Raw genomic sequence first — 6,600 nt, forward strand, 5'->3', positions numbered from 1 at the left:
TTCATGCAAATGGAAATCAGGAAGGCTCCATCTTCACTTTGATTTTACTCTTTTGGAAAATAACTTCCCCATGCTTCTGCTTTATCTCCATTTCATGCTTCCATTAATGGGTGAAAGGCTACAATATTAGATAGTCTCAGATAGAGCTGGTTTGATTTAAAAAATCTGACCATGGCTGAACATGTCAAAGATAAGCTGTTTTGAAGTAAATATGTAATATTATTTATATTGTAAGTGTTCTTTCAAAAACTGTTATCTTTTTAGGATTAGGTACATTCACAAATGAAAAAGTTGGTTGCTTACATTATCTGAATTGAATAATGCAAGAAACCTTTTTATGTTAAATTATTTTTCTCTCTCTAGATGCTACAATACTTAAAAGATCAACATGCAATATTGTTTTTAACTGTTCTCTTTTTAAGTCTCCAAAAAGGAATTATTAAAGATTTACTTTAAAAAAGATGGCCTCACAGGGAGACTGGACCTCAAACAGCATAAACATTATGAAACTGAATTCAAGCCACTAAACGGTGCAGAAAATGGGTCAGGGAGTAGAGCTAAGAAGCGAGGATTATACCCAAGAAAAATGCCATTTGCCCCATACAGCTGCCTAGGTCTGGTCCTGACTCATGCTCTTACTCTACTCCAGTGTGTGTCTTGTTTTTAGTTGAAAAATTACTTGGTTTATTCAATGAATCACCTTCCCTCCTTCTCTCTGAGTAGCATCCATTCATCCCTGGCACCACTCTGGCTACTGCAGGCTGCCAGAGGCCCCATTCAGATAGCACAGTAAGGTGCCAAAGGGCTTTCCCTGTTTACCACTAACTGACTGTGAGACCTTAGGCAAATCATTTAACTTCTCTGGACGTGAGTTTTATCATTCTAAAATGCCAGAGTGGCATTGAATGATCTGTCAATCTTACCAAGAAAGGGAAAAACTTACACCACTGAGGCCTTATAATTTGTTCAGCAGAGAACATTAATTGTCTCATACAACACTGCTCTACCCCTTACTAGTCACATGTTCTTGGGCAATTTATTTCATTTCTCTGTGCCTGTAGAAATAGGGGGAAATAACACTTACTAAATTATTAATGTTATGATAATAAAACGAGGTAACACATGTAAGCACTTAGAACAGTCTTGATACAAAATAAATGCTTAATAAATTTTAGCTATTATCATAATTAATAACACCATTAGCCCCCTCAAGAATAATTTTTATTTTAAAGAAAACATTAAGCTATATCAACATTCTTGAAATATTGCAAGCTCTAGAGTATGTTATTGTTATAAGTGTTCATGAAGCATAGTTATTGTTGCTTCCTACTAATATTGTTCAACATAAACTTTTAAAAAGTAAAAATGGATATTATCACCACCAACTGCTCAGAATTTAAAGTGAATAAAGACATTTTTTCACATGTATTATAGTCAACAAGCCAGAAAAAGTCATCTTAATTCCCCTCCCAAGTGATAATCATCTTTTAATACCTAGCTCAAAAAGCAGTCCTTAAGACAGTGCACAAGATATTTTAAAAATCAAATATCTCCCTAGAAATGATTTTCAAATTAAATTTTGAAGTGCCAAGTCAAAAATTTTATCTCTCTAAACTCACTTTTGATAAAAACATGTATTTTTTAATGGAGTAGATTATAGAGATTTGTGGTGTGAACAAGGATTTCAACCAACTGCCTTCTTTCCTTAAATTTCTTTACGAAGCAGTTATTCTCTGCTGAGGGACACTTTTTTCTTTCCTATTACCACTCATCTCTAGCACCACATTCTTGAATGGAGCAGTTACTCAAGCAATTTCTATTAGTGTGAGTTTCCCCAGAAGCATGTTAAAACATTTAAGAATTGTGATACCGAGCCTGTCTTGTGTCGTAATGCATTTTTCATTTGTTTTATAACTATCTACCTTGATAGTTGCACATGCATTATTTTATTATATCATCTTTTCTCTTTCCTTTTTGGAATTTGGAAAATGTTAGCTCTGGAAGTGGTTAATGTGATGAAAAACACATTATTTTAAAAAATCCACCTCAATGCAAAGTGATGGCATTGAGTGGAATCCTGTGTATCATGGAACACCTAATGCACACAAGATGTGGAACGTGTTCCTTGATCAGAACTTTTAAATATTAAGTAGCAATAAATGGGATAAATAAATCAAATGCAAGGATAGCTGGGATAATAAACAGAGAAGATGCTTCATACTCACACCCCAGCAAAGCAATGTGAAAAAGTGATCCTGGCTGTCATGAGCTATTACTGAGGGAAGAACTTCTTTTTAGTCCTAACTTAAAAAAAAAGTCCTAACTTAAAAAAGAAAGAATGCTAGAGGAAAACAGCCTTCTTTTCTGACTCTGTTAGATTAGTTGTCAGTAAAACAAACTGCTATGTATCATCTCTTTGGTGACAGAAAAAATATATATTGAGATCAAAGATAATCAAGGTACACCTGGTTATTATTTGTAAAGACTTAACAGTAAGTTTTTAATGATTAATTTATCTGCCACATAACGCCTTAATAGATCATGTGGAACATCAAGGGAGGAATGTGGTACTGCATTTCTAAAGCCTCTTTCTATGTCTCTGAATGATAATAGGCATGGAAGCCATCATTAGTCTTGTTAGACGATGGTTCCTTTAGGAATCTCCTATGTGTTACCTTTTAGAGGGAAGGTCAGCGAAGCCACCCCCTGGGACTCCCTTGCAGGATACAACTAACACAAGCATAAACTGTATGGAAATGGCTAAATTATCTTTACTGAGACCTTGGTCTTTCACATCAATCAAGTCCTTCTGAACTAGTAAAACAGATAAGCACCCTGCTGGCAAAAGTGTTACTATCCTTATGCTTGTCATGACTGGCACTACAAATTTAACAATAAACAGGCAGATATTTGTCTTACTTCCTTAAAAAACAAAATAAGTGTGCCGAAAGACATAGAGTTGTGAGGACAATTTGTTTTAATGGGGAGCAGAAGGAAGGAAAGAATTGCTAAGTGGATTCTGTGTCACTGTTTCTCTTAGTCCCTCCTCAGAAGACCCTGAGTCCAGGAATCCAATCGTAGCCGCTATTAGAGCACATGGGGGAGGTAATAGGCAAGCCAAAACAAAGCAAACCAGGACCCATGGCTGCCATGTGGGAGGGGCAGGCAGATTTATCCACCCTCACGTCTCAGCTTCCTGAGAGCTGAGCCCGTGTCAATGCCTCATCCTGACACCTAACTCATGGGGGAATTATAAGTCATCAATACCAATGACTGTAAAACACTTTGTAAATAAAAATGGCTTAGAAGTTCCAATTAACAACCGAAAGCAACCCTCCGGGATGTACCAGAGAGAAATAACTACAGCCATAAATAAGCAATGGTTGGTTTAGGTTCACCTCCTATTTCAATGCTATTAAAAATGGGCTTCCTTCCTGTCTCCAATTTGGAGACCCAGCTATGATTTCTTTTCTTATCTATAGTACAAAGTGTCCTGGCTTATGAGAGGAAAGGTTGAGGAAGCACAGGACTGAGATCACCCCCTACTGTTTTAACACGAGTACTCAGTACATATGTACGTATTCCAATCTCCCTCATGAAAAATAACTATAGTGATCTGGGATGGTATAATTGCAGTAGCCAACTCTGTGGCCACTATAGCTGTGCAGAAAAGAGGTCTCAGAAGCAAGAGGCCTCAAAAGTTGCTGCAGGGCAGTTTTTAGTGTACTTTCATGTTTGCCCCTCCAGAACTTTTATGAGTACACACAGTGGATCACAAGTGTGGCCCAGAAAGTGCCCACTGAGCCAGTAGCATTTTCAGGCATGTGCTGGTCACTTCCACTATACCTGTGAAAGATATACTTATCTCACTTGTACCTATGAAGAAAAAGAGGGTTTGAGCTCTGTCTTCGTGTCTCCTTCACTTACCCTGGGAGATGTCAGGCGTTAGATTGTGAGTTGCACTATGGAGAGGCCCACATGGCAAGAAACTAGGAGAGGCCTTTGGCCAATAGCCAGCAAGGAACTAAGGCCCTCTGTCCGTCAACCTGCGAGAAACCGAATGCTGCTAACAGCCAGCATCCAGTAAGTGAACTTGGAGAACGATCCTTTCCTACTCGAGTCTTTAGATGACAGCAACCCCACTGTGCCCTCGACTGCAACCTTATGAGGGGCCCTGAGCCGGCACTATCCAGCTAGACTGCACAGGAATCTTTCACATGCAGAAGCTCTGAGGCCGCAAGTTATGGTTGCAAATTTAAGAAGATTGTCCATAGCGTGGTGTAGGAGATTAATTCTTCCTCTTCTACCTTGAATGAAGAACCTCACACTCACCACTAGTTAACCAGTTATGGGATCTAGTGGCAGATCCATTAGGTAGAAGAGCCATTGCCCGGAATCAGGGATGTCTGCCGGGCTTTATTTTATTTATGGACCATCCCAACACCCCAGTTGTCCACTTGGCTCTGCTTGTTCTTCAATACTTGGCAGAATGCTGTGCCCACAGAGAAAAGACGAAAGGAGAACTGGATATGCTGTTAAGCTTGAAAGATGTTGTACAGGCAACTACTACTCCAGGAGAAACAAAACTGCTGGTCTCTGAAATCTATGACAGTCTTCAGTCTTCCAGTATCGCAAACAGTGATCATTTCAATGAGATGAATTCATGTCCAAAGAAAGCTCAGGGTTTTTTTTTTTTTTTTGGTGGGGGAAACTACAAACAAACATGCCAAAACAATGGTTTTGCATATAGATGGTCTTGGTGATACATCTCAGAGAAATTTATGTGAAGAGGCTTTGTTAAAAATTAAGGTATTTTTAGCTTTACTTTTCAAATGGCTGTTCAAAGATGCGAATCTATTAGGATTTGAAAGCAGAGCCTCTGGCATCAACGATAGCATCAACCGAGGTTATAAAGGCTCAGCAAGTGGTGAAAAGTGAGAGTGGAGAAGAGATGCTGGTGCCATTTCAGACACAGCTGTGGAAGGACAACAGCGTGTCCTGACTGCCTGACTGAGGATGAGAGCCCCACAAAAGAGCAGGAAAGCGCAGTGTCCCAGGTCGCCTCCCACCCAGAGGGTGGGGCCAGCTGGCTGAGCACAGCTGAAACTTTTTATCTAGGTGGTTTTAGTAGTGACTTCAATTTTCAGTGCAAGGACTATGTGAATGAACGAGGAGTCTGTTTTCCCCAGTGGTGAACTGTCTAGTGCAATTTGCAATAAGTTATCATGAAAAGTTTTTAGGTGATATGACCAGGTATGCTGCATTTTACACTTTATTGGATGTTTTGTCCCACTGAGTGGTAAAAAACACAGAGGCTACAGGTGGAGTTACTCTGTTTATGAAGGTCTTATAGAGCAGTTGAGGTAACTGTGACATCATTTTTTGAAATATATTGTAAAATAATAAAAGGTAGCATAATTTTTTAAAAGAAGAAACAGGTTTTGGGAACAATTGACATGACTAAATTAAATCAATAGCCATAGAATATTTATTATTTGCCAGGCATTATTTTGTGCATTATAAACACCAACTCATTATCACTCAGAATCACCTTGCATAACAGGTATTACTATCATCTGAATTTGTAAGATGAAGAAACCCAAACTCAGAGAGGTTGAATGACCTGCCCAAGATCACAGCAAACTGAGACTTGAACTTCCAAGTCCATGCTTTTAACCCCTTCCCAAAGTTAGAACCCAAGCTCTCTGTTCCAAAACTAGTGTCTAGGGTCTTTGTTTGATTATAAAAATTGAAAAATTAAATAAAACAGGGCAGCACATCCTCAGGTGCTCACATGTCTGAGCGATAACAGGCAAATACTATGTATGGGGTGATAGGGATGGTAGGAATGCAAAAACAGTTGGGAAATGTATGTGAGGGAGTATTTAGTTCAGACTGGGGTCTATTTGTTTTAAAAATATAATGAGTTTGGTTTCCATTTCCTTACAAAATCTAGTTATATGTGCCCCTGTTTTATTACAAGCATTCTTATAACCTTTGGCATCTGTGCACAGCAAGTCCATAAGAAGTCATTTCCAATCAGGCCTGCCCTTAGCTCCTGTGAAGGCTACACAGGATTGGAGCCCACAGCAGCAACACACAGGTTTCCAGAGTTGGACCAGCCACCAGGGCCACGTTAGGGGATTCAATGGCCCCTTTGACATGGTATTAGCCATTAGGCATCTCTAGAGCAGCCTTAGCCACCTAGTGGGTTTGGACTGGTGCTCAGATCACCCCAGGGGTGCTGATAGGCAGAGACACTGGCTACCCTTTCCTAGAGGACTGCAAAGGGAGGGCAGTACTTTCTGCACCTCGCAGGGCAAATGTCTCCTGCAACTTATGAGAGAGGCCCACATACCCCAGTGCCAGGAAAGGTGTGCAGGGAAGATGAGTTGGGGGAAGGGGGATGGGATGACTGCAGACCTGAGCAGCATTTGCAGCTTCTGCTCTGGCCTTGATTTTCCCCCACAGAGGTGATTTGCCCCAGGTGAAACCAATCCCCTGATTCCCCTCAGCCACTGCAGCACTGAAGTGATGTCTGTAGAACCTGCCCTGCCAGACACCTTCCAAGACATAGAGAAACCCCTAAACACATGGCTG

General features: G+C 40.1%; 1 pseudogene; it reads left to right on the top strand.

Moving 5' to 3' along the window:
• The first annotated feature begins 2,644 nt into the window (after window positions 1-2,644).
• On the top strand, window positions 2,645-5,195 carry LOC123821832 (annotated as a pseudogene).
• Window positions 5,196-6,600: the final 1,405 nt, after the last annotated feature.

This window comes from Phyllostomus hastatus, unplaced genomic scaffold, assembly GCF_019186645.2.
Source record: "Phyllostomus hastatus isolate PE091 unplaced genomic scaffold, TTU_PhHast_1.1 phas_contig_40, whole genome shotgun sequence".
In the NCBI taxonomy this organism is placed as follows: Eukaryota; Metazoa; Chordata; class Mammalia; order Chiroptera; family Phyllostomidae; genus Phyllostomus; species Phyllostomus hastatus.